At 43.0% G+C, this 14,474-nt stretch overlaps 1 protein-coding gene across 5 annotated transcripts in view; it reads left to right on the top strand.

Annotated features, from left to right (window-relative positions):
- Positions 1–14,474, top strand: part of LOC135209104 (phosphatidylinositol 4-kinase type 2-alpha-like) — an 88,287-nt gene that overhangs the window by 67,045 nt on the left and 6,768 nt on the right. The gene's annotated exons all lie outside the window — the stretch shown is intronic.

The raw sequence follows: 14,474 nt of genomic DNA, 5'->3' as shown, positions 1-14,474 counted from the left end.
TTGTTAGTGCTTGTATTATCTAGTGATGTTTTTCTCTCGCATATATGAGAGACATCCTCTTATGCTAGTAAAAAAAAATCTTGTTTATGCAATCGCTTCAAAGGGGCTAAACATTTTTTTGGAATGGTTAAGGGCATCCAGTCATCTTTAGAAGGTGGTGTAAAATTTAAGATGTAGGTAGTTTGACCTGGTTTACCAGACCTCAGAGCTAATTTTGGGATGGCAGACCATACTTTTGAATGTGTATAAAGTTTGTGTCATTTTTGTCTTTGGTGCTTTTGACTGTTAACAGGTTTAAGGAACCATCTCGCTATCATAAGGCTCATTTCTTGGGTAGTTTTTGATAATGCTCTTTTCCTGGGTAGTTTTGATTTGAAGTGGTGGTCTTGTTTTTGTAGACCAAGTCAAACCCTCTTTAAAGAAAAGATATTTTTATTGGATTGATATAATAAGTCATTGTAATCTAGTGATCAGCGACAATAGTAAAGAATTTTACTTGAAGTGAAAGGGATTTGTGTAAGCAAATAGTTTTACTCGCATGTTTGCAAGTTGCATGCTGTATGTGATATCTGGAGCGAGACCTTAAGACTGGGGGCATCACATTGGAGAGCTCTGAAGAGCATGTCCAGTATGAAGGGTGTGGTCACCTTTTGTTTACAGAGTTGGAGACAAGATCAAACTTGAGCTTTTGACATAACTCTTACCATGAAAAACAGTGTTAAGAGCATCTGAGATGAGAACATTTATTACCTAGAGTCGGACTCAGCCAGACTTGTGTGTTCATGTAATAGACCCTTATACTTTCCTTTCAACCAAGACTTAGAATACTGATTACTCCTGGATCCCATCCAGTGACATTGCACACTGTATTTGCTTTGTCGAAATCCGGATTCATAACTGTATTTGAAATGTCACTTGAAACATTGATCCGCTATTGATTGTTGTGTAGTGCAATTAGGCTTTAGTGGTTTTATAAATTCTGTCTCAGAAAGATGAGAGAAAAAATGGTAAGACAAATAATAGGAACAGCTGCACTGGGTCTTTTGTGTGCTATTTAGGGGAAAATGTAAATTGAGGTAAGGGTGAAGTAAGTTTAAGAGGAAATTTTATTTTACATCAAAAGAGATAATTGTCCGGTGAAGATGTTGAAATATATATCCTGATCACTTTATTTGTCTTTAAGAAAGTGTGAGTTTGTAAAAAATACAGAAAAAAAACACACACACACACACACCCGGGACCCCTAGAGCTGGCGTACTCCAATTTAGGATTTCAATGGAGCTTTTAAAATTAGTCTTGGAAGAAAGGAATGTCCTTCAGGTTATTTTTTTTTTTCTTCAAAATCACGACAGAATCTCAACTTACCTAATATGATATTCCATTAGCATATTCATATTCTTTATTGTATGTAGTGAGTTTGCTTCAAAGTAAAAGTTACTCAAGAGCTGGACGTGGAAGTAATAATGTGAGGTTTAATTTTCCATGTAGGCTGGTTGAGGTTTTTGGTCTTACTAAATGATTTCACTTGAATATTTTACTTCTCTTGTCCATTTTGTCATTTTATTCCTACAAACATATGCCCCTTAGGAACATACCTTTGATGAACTAATCTAGGCCCGATCTGATTGTGCTTGTGTTTTGTAATAGTGCTGTTAAATCTTTAATTTATAGACTACTTCTGTAGAAGGTAAGCTGCCTCATTATTGTTGGTTTTAAATGATTAAAGATATGTGTATTATACATAAGGGAACCACATTAATACACAAGCATTGTAAGTGACATTTTTTTTGTTCATATGCGAACTAACCTTCGGTCTTAAGAATAGGGTAATTTCTAGTGCCTAGTTGGATCCCGTTAAAGCAGATGAAAGCAAGGAATCTTGTGATATCTGGCAACGCATGCATATATCGGGTGAAGAATGGTCAAAGACCATTCACCTACGCTAACGCATCAGTCTCTTCTTAACCGCCTGGGCGAGTGTAGTGGTTAACCTCTCTTGGCCTTTACCCGGTTCATTGCCTGTTTCACTTGTGTTTAGTGTGTGTGTGTGTGTGTGTGCCCTGAAATTCCAGGTTTTCCGTGTTCTCGTTTTTTGGCTTGGGTAGCGACCGAACCCCACATCACATGTAGCAGGTGCACGGAATGCCGGGCATGGCCTAAAGAGCAGTGGAAGTAGTTTATAGCAAGAGGGAGCATCGGAAAGTTTACTCTTCCTACTTGGGAATGTTTTTCACCTCCTCCTGATGCTTCGTCTCCTGCAGTATCAACCCCCATAGTAGTGTTGTTCCTGTGTCTCCTTCCTTTTCTTCCATTGATTCGTTGCTGGAGGTATCAGGAGGCCACCAGGCTGATTTTTGTAATGTCGCCCCTTCTTCTTCGTAAGTTCATGTGGTTCCTAGGAGAGGGGGGGCTTTTTCATCATTCTCATTTATTCCATAGTTGGAGGCGTCCAAGATGGCGGCGATTTTGAAGACGCTCGGGCTAGGGGGTACCCCCGTCCTTGGAAGGGTTGCTTGCGCACCTTTTGTAGGCTTCCCCCCCCTCTCTCTCTCTCTCTCTCTCTCTCTCTCTCTCTCTCTCTCTCTCTCTCTCCTCAGGCTGGCCAGACCATCCCCCCCTCCTCCTGGCCTCGCCTTCGTGGGTAGCTGAGGTCAGCCATCTTGTATTGCTCTGCCAGTGACTGTTCCCGCTTCTTTGAGTCGGAGGGAAGCTGTGGCGTCAGCCCCGTTGATGACTTCACAGGATCCATCGTCGTGTATTCCTCTGCCAGTGATGTTTGATTCCCCTTCACACCAAGGGCAACCCGTGATGCCGTCACCACTTGTGACGTCACTCCCATCGATGACGTCACTCACTCTCTTTCGCCAAGTTCGCTACATCTCCCTTCCATGTCATCGGAGCCTTCTCTTGCAGATCAGTCTAAGGTTATATGCCAGGCAGTGCTTAAGAGGTTGGACTCTGTTTTGGATGATAAGTTGGCTGCCTTGTTGGTTGGGAGGGTTGGAAGGAAATGCTTTGCTTCGTCCTTGCCTCCTGCAAAGAGATCACATAAGGAACCAGTACTGTCTTTCTCTCCCTCTTCCCCCTCTACGCTACGTCGGCGTATCAAGTGTTGGAAGGCTAAGGACTGCTCTTTCTTCGCCTACGAGGGAGGGACAAAGTGGACGTGTTCTCAAGAGTGTTGGTGTTTCGGAGTGTGTTAGTGTATCTTCCCTTCTGTAATTTGCAGCGGCTGCTTCATCCTCTGTATCGAATTGCGGCCATGTTGCAACCTCCCCCGTCCGTGCACATCGCTAGTGTTGCAGCCTCCCCCATCCATGCACATCACGAGCGTGTTGCAACCTCTCATGTCCATGCACATGATGCAAATGCTCCTTCTCCAAGGCCTATTGGTCGCCGTAAGGATCTCAAGGCGCCTGTCAAGAGAAGAGGTTGAAGGTGGTGAGCACGAAGTTGGTGTGGCAGCAGGAGTGTTTGCCTGCCCCTCTGGAGGATTCTCCTTCGATCTTGAGTGTTCGGAATTCCTCTCCAACTCACGTTCTTAAGCCTGCCACGGCCGTGACCATTCATGGACATGTTAATGAATCATCTGTTGGAAGAGAACGTAGTGTGTTCCTAGTGTTATAGTGGGTTTGTCTTGGGAGCCGACGCGTGGACCCAGCCCAGACAGGTTAGTTGGTGTTTTGGGCTGTTTGGCTGCTTATCCTACCTTTAATTTTAATGGGGAAGGTGCCTTGGAGGAGCCTATACATCCTTCTCGTCGTCGGTCTCCGTTGCCGGAGCAGGAGGGTGGTGACACGCAAGAGGTTTTGTCTTCCTTTTCAGAAGTTGTTGATCTCATTTGTGGGTTCAACAATTTGGAAAGTAGGTCTCAGGCTCGGTCGTCTTACACTCCTTGCTTGGAAGCCTTGGTGGGAGCAGCTACACAGGATCCCAAATCATCTCTACAGCTTCCCTTGTCGGGGCACGTCCAGTCGGTCTTGCATAAGGTTGGCGCCTCTGTTTCGGACCGGGACGGTTCGCTTTGCTCTAGAGGCTCTGCCAAGCTACTACCCTCTCCTCTCACGAGGCATAGGAAGTACTATGCTACGAACTCTGCTTTTTTGATGTTGCACCATTTTAACCCAGACGTCATTTTCCTGAAGCCGGGATTGACTTTGGAGCAGGTGAGGTCGGTGGCTCTGTCCTTGTCTCCCCGCAGGATGCCTCAGCATTGGAATCTATGGCAGCCTATGTTGCAGGCGGTTTCTTGGCTGGACTTCTGGTCTCTGGTCATTGCCAAGATAGCGTCTGACAGGTCCCCAGAAGGGTTGATGAGTGCATCCTCGCTTGCCAGTCTGTTGCAGTCCGGGGCCAAGACGTTTTCGTATATGGCTCACCTCAGTGTTAATTTATGGGCTAACCTTCTGCTGATTAGAATGCGATAGACCAGCGTCGGGCTGTCACCAAAGACAGGCTGGTGCACAAGTCGGAGTCTCGTTCTTGGAGATGTCCGGAACCTTCTGCTGATTAGAATACGATAGACCAGCGTCGGGCTGTCACCAAAGACAGGCTGGTGCACAAGTCGGAGTCTCGTTCTTGGAGATGTCCGGCTTCTCCTCCTCCCCCTGTCCAGCAGCAGTCAAGAAGATCGTCGCCTGGTAGGCTGTCTAGGAATTTGAGTTCGGCAGGACCTTCCCCTTTGACTCGACCTAGGTCAGAGGATCGACGTCCCTTTCGCTCTCATTCCTTAAGCCAAGAAGGGGTCCAATGGGCAGGGGTAAAGGGGCCTGTCGGTAGGTTAGGCGCCTCTCCTTCTCCTGTGGCATGGGTGGGGCGGGGGTGTGCCTGGCGGGCCATTGGGCCAAGTGGTAGAGTTATGTGGGGGAGAAATTTGTGGTAGATGTCCTTTTGATGGGGTATCTACTGCTATTCGACTTCTCTCCTCCTCTGTCAGACAAACTGCAGCTCAGGAAGGCATATCGTCCAGATTCTCCGAAGTTCTTTGCTCTTCGGGAGGAAGTGCAGAAGATGCTGGACAAGGATGCAAGTGGTGCGTCCGTCTCCGGGGTTTTACAGTCACATCATCTTGGTGCCCAAGGTGTCGGGAAGATGGAGACCTTTGATCGACTTATCCACCTTGAATCACTTCATCAGGAAGACAGTTCGGTGTTGGCAGCCGTGAGGGAAGGCTACTTCATGCTGTTGATAGACTTGAGGGATGCATACTTCCAAATCCCAGTTCATTTGACATCCAGGAAGTTCCTTCGCTTCTCTCTTGGGGACAAGGTCTTCAAGTTCAAAGTCCTATGCTTCGGGCTGACAACAGCCCCTCAAGTATTAACAAAGGTCTTCTCTCTCGTGTCAAGTTGGGCCCATGCTCAGGGGATCCGTTTGCTGTGGTACCTCGACGATTGGTTAGTCTTGGCATTTTCCAAGGAATAGCTGCTGCAGGACAGGGATCGTCTACTTCGGTTCTGTCTGGAACTGGGCATCGTAGTCAACCAGGAAAAGTAGAACCTCTTTTGAATTTTGGCCTAGCCTAACTCCTTTCTTTCTCTATAAAAATGAATAATCTACCCACCTGTACGCTTTCTCCAACTCCAGTACACTCCAGAAATCACCTTAAAACACCAGCACCACAAGACTTACGACCCAAAAAACAACTCCTACCAGACAGAGAGCTCTCCCCTACCAACCACACACCACCAACACGTGCTTTCTACTGCCCCGTGTTATTGTTTACATCCTGCCGACGCCGCCGCCATCTTGTCTATGACGTCACAGCCTATGACGTCACAACACAACTTAAATACATCAACAGACACCTTCTCGAATCTACCACATGTTGTCTATATATAGGACACCCACCATATTTCAACAATGCATAAAATACCCATAACAATTATACAATATATAATCACACTTATCTATACCCATAACAATTATACAATATATAATCACACTTATCTCTTTCTCCCTCCCCTCCGACTGTTTCCTAACCTAGTATTCCCCTCTTAATTTCCTTCGTCCTCCAACTCTTTACCCTCTACATAATTTCTAATACATTCCCTGAAACTCCTGCTTTAGTTAATACATCAGCCACTGCTCCTTTCCTTTTATCCATCTCACCTCCTTTATTTCCCCGGATTCAATGGTTTCCCTTATTGCAGCAATATCTATTTTTAATCTCTTGCTACTTACACCAGTGCTCGATTTGATGGCGGTCATTAGTGTTTTACTATCAGTGTTAACCAAGGCTTCTAAATTTCTCCCTCCTACTACCTCTTCCCACAAATGCTTGAAATATATCAATCCTTCTACAGCTTCCCCAACACTCAGGGCTTCAGCCTCAATGGTGGATTTTGCCACTCTCCTGGATTTCCTAGACTTCCACCATATGGGACTTCTCCTCTTCCCATCTGTCAAAGAAATAATATAACCCAGTTGAGTATGGCCATCTTCTATGTTTCCAAATGAAGCGTCTGCATAGGCTTCCCAATAAACCCTTTCTTCTTCCATCTCACTTATTGTAACTTCGCCCATCATGCTCTTAGTTTTTCTCACAATTTTAATAAGTTTCTTCATATCCTGAGTTGTTCCTTCTTTAAATGCTTTACTTAATTCGCTAATATCATATGATATTTCTGGCATCGTGTGTAGTGATACCCAATTCAGCTGTCCTACCACTGATCTGTACTCTGTTAACTCTTTTTGTTCTAGCACTCTATTACCCGTATATCTTCTAGCCTCTGGTTCTCTTATGGAATTTATATACTGCCACTGATTAAGGGAAAATCTATTCTCCTTCTGCTCTATTACTATCCTATATACTTGACCTTTTTACTTCTCTTGTTCTCCTACTTGCAATTTCCCTTTCAATCTCCCAATCGTTTCCTTTAAGAATCCTTCAGTTCCTCCGTAGCAAAAATCATCTACGTGTGTACACAAAATGCCTTCCAATTTATTGTTCTTTTTCCAAAAGAATATATTAGGTTCTAGTCTACTTCTCTCACCTTGAAGCTCCTTCACTACTTTCACCACTTTACAATACCATGCTTTTGCTGCATCCTGAGCCCATAGACTGTTTCTTCAACTTCCATAATCCCCTCCAACCATCTTCCCTTGGTGGCTTCAAGTACACTTCTCTTTGTATCTCGTCACCTTGTAAATATGCAGTTTTGACATCCAATGTATAACAATTCCAATTTTTCACCTTTATTATGGTTAGACAGAATTTTAAAATTTCAGCATTGCATGTGGGAGCATCCTTTTCCCACTCAGCCATTTCTCTTCAAACCCTCTAGCTACCAATCTTGCTTTACATATCCTTTCCCCCCCTTTTATCTTTTCAGTTACTATCCATCTTGTAGATATAGCTTTTTGTCCAACATCATTTACCTCCTCATATACCTGGTTATCTCTCCAACTTAGAAGTTCTTTTTCTTTAGCTTCCATTATGCTTCTATTTTCAAATCCCAGCAACACCTCCTCTTCATCTTCAATTTTTTTTCTACCTGACTATAATCCCTCAAGTTAACCCACCCTTTGTCACCTGACTGTGAGTCTCGTATATTGTACGAATCAGCCCATGCTTGGCTTGATCTTTTTCCTGCAAGACCTAAAAATAGTCCATTTCTACTTGTCCTGTATCATTGTTTATAGCCCTAACTCTATTTCCCTTTTTGAATTTTGGTATCTCTTCCATTAACTCGCTTTCTATTGACCCACTTTGCCCGTTATCTTCCACTGTTTCCTCTATCACCTCTCTTTCTATAGTCTCTTCTGTGTCTGCATTCCTTCTCTCACCCATTATCTCCTCTCCTTCCAGCCAATCTACTTTCCCTTCATTTGGGCCATCTGACCTACCTTTCACCCCATGGGATTTATCTATTCTAGCCAATATCTCTTCTGTATCTGGTGATCGTCGTTGAATCCTTGTCACATGTATCCTAGCTACTTCTCTTAAAGAATCCCCATGTTTGACTATTATTGTTTTCCCCGATACTCCCACTACCTGAGCAGGTCCTCTCCATTCATTTTCATTTTCCCTCTATAGAATACCTCATCTCCTACCACTGCTTTCTTCAAATTTATGTTCTCTGATGTTTTTGTTTAGCGCTATTCTTATTTTATTACAGGACTCATTTTTTATAAATGCTTCTCTGGCCTTGTGCATTGCATTCAGTGTGTCCCTTACCATACCCTCTTCCATCCCTTTTTCTCTGCTTGCAGGACTAGAACTTTCTTCTCCTATTAGCTTAGGCAGTGAAGGGTTTTTTTCCAAATACTAATTGGTTGGGAGAGAAACCTCCATTATTCATTAAACAGTTCCTAGCACTCACTACCCATTTCAAAGCTAGGGACCAATCTACTTCCTCTTCCTCCATCATCTTCCTTACACTTCCCTTGATCATGCCTACGGTCTTTTCACATAATCCGTTGCTCCACGGAGATTCTGATGCTGTGGCTAATACTTTAATATTCCATTTTCTGCCATCCTCCTTACTTTTTCATTTTGAAATTCTCCCCCATTATCTGACAATATTTTGGAGGGTGCTCCAAATATAGCAAACCAGCACTCAAAAAGTATCTTTATTATAGTTTTCTGGTTTCTTATCTTTTATCCAACAGGCCTGACCAATATCTCGTTGCCATATCCACTATTACCAAGAACTTTCTCTCTTCTATCTCTCCCACATCCATCGCTACGACTTCATTGAACGTTTTACTCCAAGAAAAGCCTACTACGGTTTGGCGGGGTTTCTTTTGTATTTTTTTTTACAAACCTCACATTTTTAATAACAGTTCCGTTAGTAACTTTCTTATTTCCTCTTTTTCTTTTTCGATTAAACCATTACCTCCATTGTGCTTCTCTGTAGCTTCCATATTTTATCTCCACTTCCATGACCAAACTGTAAATGTAATTTCTTCATTGTGTTCTTAATTTCCTCGGATTCTTTCCCTTCCAACCCTCCAGTAATAATTCTTCTACCTTCCTCCTCCTTATAGGCACTCTTAAATGACCCTGTTCGTCTTCTCTTAACTCTACTTTCATTCCCCCTAATACTTCTACTATGACACAATTTTCTTTCAAATTTAGGGTCATACCCATTTTACTCATGGTTTGCTTACCTATCAGCCAGGGTATATCACCTTGCAGAATTTCCGTCTTCAAATAAAACTTTCTGTTTTTTAGTATCACAGGTATTTCTATTATTCCTCTGGACTTATAAGATGTCTCACCAAAATTAAACACTTTATTAGACTCTGTCCTAGTGTCCCTCATTCTCCTCAACTCTTCCTGACTCAAATCCATGACAATACGTGCTAGTCACAATTCCCCGCAAACTGTTGATTTACACCCTGTGTCCAAAATTGCATCAACCACCTCCCATGATGCTTCCACTATTTTATTAACTTCTCCTACATAAACCTCTTCTTCTTCTGTCCCATTTTCTGTTTTTACCTTATTTTCTTCTAGTCTTGTTTCAGTTTTCTTCCTATTATGAAAATTCTGAGGACAATCCCTAGCCCAATGCCATTCTGAGCTGCATATTGCACATACTGTTACCTTCCCTTCTTTGTTTATAGGATTTCTACCACCCCTTCCTCGGTTCCATCTTCCCCGATATCTTTGGTTTTCCTCCCTCTCCCAGAACTGGCATTGCCTTCTGACGAACCCCACCATTCCCGTTCCTCTTTAGTCCCTAATCCTCAAATAGTCTTTTCATTGTTTGCGACACTGTTCCGTACTCTAGCTTTTCTTGCCCACAAGCCGATAATACCATTTGTTTTGATTTTCCGTGAGATTTGCTTGCTCTATTACATGATACCCCTTGACTTCGCCTTCAAGCGCGCCTTTCCCCATTGCTCTTTCACACTCAGATGCTGCCTTCTCGTATCTAATTAAATAGTCCGCCATATTTTCACTAGATTCTCTTCTTATTAGAAGGTATCTTTTTATTCTACCGTAATTCTCCATTACCGAGTCTTTTAGATAGGCTTTATCTAGTTTCTCTAGGATTAACTTTGGACCCTCTGTACCAGTAAGTTTATCTTTATCTAATGCTTCCACTAGCTCTCGGGCTTTCCCTTTTAAGCTCATTCTCATTTCTATCGCCGGGTATTTTGTATCTTCTCCATACAACAATAGCCAATCTTCGGCTTGACCTTTCCATTCTTTGTATTCTTCTTGTATCCCGCTAAACCTAGGACATTCCCTTCTCCATCTAGTAGTCTCCCTTTGTTCACTGTCGGATCCAGGCATCTTTGATCAACCACGCTCTGCTACCAGTTTGAATTTTGGCCTAGCCTAACTCCTTTCTTTCTCTATAAAAATGAATAATCTACCCACCTGTACGCTTTCTCCAACTCCAGTACACTCCAGAAATCACCTTAAAACACCAGCACCACAAGACTTACGACCCAAAAAACAACAACTACCAGACAGAGAGCTCTCCCCTACCAACCACACACCAACACGTCCACCAACACGTCTTTCTCCTGCCCCGTGTTATTGTTTACATCCTGCCGACGCCGCCGCCATCTGTCTATGACGTCACAGCCTATGACGTCACAACACAACTTAAATACATCAACAGACACCTTCTCGAATCTACCACATGTTGTCTATATATAGGACACCCACCATATTTCAACAATGCATAAAATACCCATAAACAATTATACAATATATAATCACACTTATCTATACCCATAACAGTTATACAATATATAATCACCTCTTACCCAGTCAAAGGATTCTCTACCTGGGCATGGTCATCGATACGACAGTGGCAAAATTTTTCCCATCAGATCAGAGATTGGAGAAGTTGCGAGTGGTGGCGCGTGACTTCCTGTCGGAACTACATCACTCAGCTCATCAGTGGCAGGTTCTTCTGGGAGTGTTGTCATCCCTGGAGAAGCTGGTCCCTCATGGGCATCTTCATCTTCAGTCTCTGCAATGGAGACTGCGAGAATTTCTGGTCTCTGATGGAGGACTCGCCCGTTAATGGTTCCTCTGTCTCTGGAAGTGAGAGAAGACCTTTGTTGGTGGTTGGACGACCAGAATCTTTTGAAGGGTGTCCCTCTTCGTTCTCTTCCACCGGACTTCCTTCTGTTCTCAGATGCCTCCCTCGCAGGTTGGGGGGCTCATTTAGGCGGCCTCATCGCTTCTGGCGTTTGGAGGCCAAGCAGCAACATATCAACGTCTTGGAGTAGAAGACAGCCTCCCTGGGTCTGAAGGAGTTTTGGGAGAAGGAAGAAGGTCATTCTGTCATTCTCATGTCTGACAACACCACGGGGGCAGCCTATGTGAACAAACAGGGAGGCCTGGTTTCTCATCAACTTCATGCCTTGACAGTCGATGTTCACCAGTGGGCGGTCAGCAATTCTGTAGAGCTCTCAGCCAGGTATATCCCAGGCAAACGGATTGTGGTCACATACAAACTTGGTCGTCGGGATCAGATCCTAGGCAAAGAGTGGTCCATTCAAGTGGTAGCAGACAAGTTTTAACAGGTATGGGGGAGACCCTAATGAGTTCACAAGGTCTCAGGATGACTTTGGTAGCCCCTCTGTGGCCTCGGCGGAATGGGTCTCAGATCTGTCGTCGTCAGAGGTTCCGAGGGATATTCCCCCTTGGCGACATCTGTGTCAGCCCCATGTGGAAAGGTTCCACCATTCAGTAGAATCCCTGTCTTTACGGTTGAAGGCTATCAAGTATCTCCTCCGAGCGGTAAGCTTTTCTCAGAGAACAGCAGGGCACATGTCCAGCAGTCTCAAAGTCGACCTCTGCAGTTTACCAAGGCAAATGGGTGATCTACTGTCATTGGTGTCGTAAACGGGGGTTTTCTCCACTCGCAGCCTCTATTCAGCGAATAGCAGACTTTTTAATCTTCCTCAGAGACGAGAAACGTTTGTCTGTTTCTGCCATTAGAGGCTACAGGGCGGCCCTGTGTTTGGTGTTATGCCTTAAAGGTATCATCATCATCTCTTCCTGGGAACTTTCCTTGCTAATTAAGGGGTTTGAGCAGTTGAGTTCTCCTAGAGAGCTGAAGCCTCCGACGTGGGATGTTTCCTTGATTCTCAAGAGCTTCACTAAGAGTTGATATGAGCCCTTGCGTCACTCATCTGACAGGAACTTTACACTCATGACAGTTTTCCTTCTGGCCTAGGCATCTTCCAAGAGGGTAGGAGAGCTCCACGGTCAGAGATATGAGGTGAAGCCCCCAGGGGTTAGGGGTCGATGTCCTTCGAATTTGTCCCAGAATTCGTGGCCAAGACCCAAAGTCCCTCTGTTCACGATGACAGGTTCACTTCGTTTTCCATTCCATCACAGAATGACTTTGTGGGTGGTGATTCTCGAGAGCTTTTGTTGTGCCCTGTCTGGGCCCTGTGTAGCTATCTTAAAAGTACTCTACACATTAGACCAGGCAGCTACAGACTTTTTGTTAACACAGGCCGTACAAGAAAGAATGTCTGAAAATACTATCTCTTTTTGGATACGGGAAGCCATCAGACAAGTATACCTGACTCTTCATGATTCCACCACCATGTCTGTGCAGGGTAGAGCGCGTGACGTTAGGGGTATTGGTCCATATTTTGGCTTTCAAAAAGAACTTGGCTGTACATAGAGTGCTGAGCGCTGGTACTTGGTTACGCTAGTCCACGTTCGCCTCTTTCTATTTTCAGGATGTTGCCCACAGGTCTGCGGACACGTTTACCCTGGGTCCTTTGGTGGCTGCCCAACAGGTTGTGTCAAGCTGGTATCACACTAGTCATTTCTTGCTCGCGGTTTTGGCCAGCATCCAGCCGATGCTCGCAAGCAAAAGTGTTGTATCGTCACACTAGGAACTCGTGGTTTCTAGGAGCTGTAGGAAAAAGTAAACAAAACTGATCAGCTGATATCATCATGGCTCCCAGAAATTGTCGGACTGTTGCAAGATATGCTGCAGTGGTGTATTTCTCGGAAACTTACGTGAATGCAAGAGTAACAAAAAAAGTTTGTGGGTTCGAGATTGGCTCAGGAGAACAGAAGCCAAAGGTCTGAGAGTATGTCCTATCAGCAGCAGTCATCTTGTTTGTGTACACTATGCTGTGGCTCGCGGCTCGTGCTGGCTGCTTCCCGTTCTGCCGGGAAGCTAAAATCTTGAGCTAAAAGCTCCCGGTTTTTAATTATCGACAGCAACGGCTCGCTGCTCGAGAAAAAAAGGCCTAGTGTGAGGCCGGCTTAACTCAGTTGCCCCTTAACAGGGCACTTTTGTATCTTACCTAAGATGATTGTGTGGATGAGAAAATTAGTTGAGTTGGCTGGTCTCCTCCTTTCTCTCTGGACTGGTCAGATACAGGTGAGTAAGGTAGTCATACTGATAGTGTGGTCGCTTAATATGCAAATATCAAACCCTCTATTCGCTAGCATATGCTTCACTCCTTGGCAAGGAGGAGTTGAAAGTAGTGCAAACCCTGGTGTGTTGGTTTGCTATTGGACAGTCGAAGTTTCTCTTCGGTTCCCTATACAATGGTTCTCCCATATATCATTGTAGGACACTCAGGGTCTGTAAATTAATCTAGCTTCTCAACGGGCTGCAGTCCCTCTCCAGAAGTCTTTCTTCTGGAAGCAGGACTGGTGGGTATGCCCCCAGCTGGATTAGGATGTTTTGTACCTCCCTCCCAAGTATGAGTCTATCCTATTGTTAAGACTGAAGGTTTGTTTGCGTATTGAACAAATGACAAATTTTATAAGACAATTTGTATTTTTCATAGCTACAAACCTGAGGTCTTAACATTATACTGCCCGCCTCTGCGTGTTAAGACATCCTGAGTTGGGAAAGACAGATGCATTGGCGTAGGTGAATGGTCTTTAACCATTCTTCACCCGATCTATGCATGCGTTGCCAGATATCACAAGATTCCTTGCTTTTTTTTTTTTTTTTTGTTTTTTTTTTTTAAATATATTATATATATATATATATGTATGTAGTATGTATGTATGTATGTATGTAGTATGATATGTAATTATGTATGTATGTATATATATGTATGTATGTATATTATATGTATGTATGTATATATGTTATGGTATTGTATATATATTATCTATATATATATGTAGTATTAATATATATGTGTGTATGTATATATATATGTAGTAGGTATATATGTATTGTATATTATATATATATACATATATATAATATATATATGATGTATACATTTATATATTGTATGTATAATATATAGATATGTCTTGAATATGTATATTATTATATGTATGTATATATATATGTTGTACTATATATTATAAGGTAGAGATAGATAGGTATGTATAGATATATATAGAGATATATATATATATATATAATATATATATTATTATAAATATATAAGGGTATATATAACATTATATATATCATATCATATATATATAGATAATTATATTAACCATATATATAATTATAATATAATATGATAGATATATTATATATTATATATAT

The sequence above is a fragment of the Macrobrachium nipponense genome, chromosome 37 (genome assembly GCF_015104395.2).
Source record: "Macrobrachium nipponense isolate FS-2020 chromosome 37, ASM1510439v2, whole genome shotgun sequence".
NCBI classification, from domain to species: Eukaryota; Metazoa; Arthropoda; class Malacostraca; order Decapoda; family Palaemonidae; genus Macrobrachium; species Macrobrachium nipponense.
This window is presented reverse-complemented; position numbering and strand designations above follow the sequence as displayed.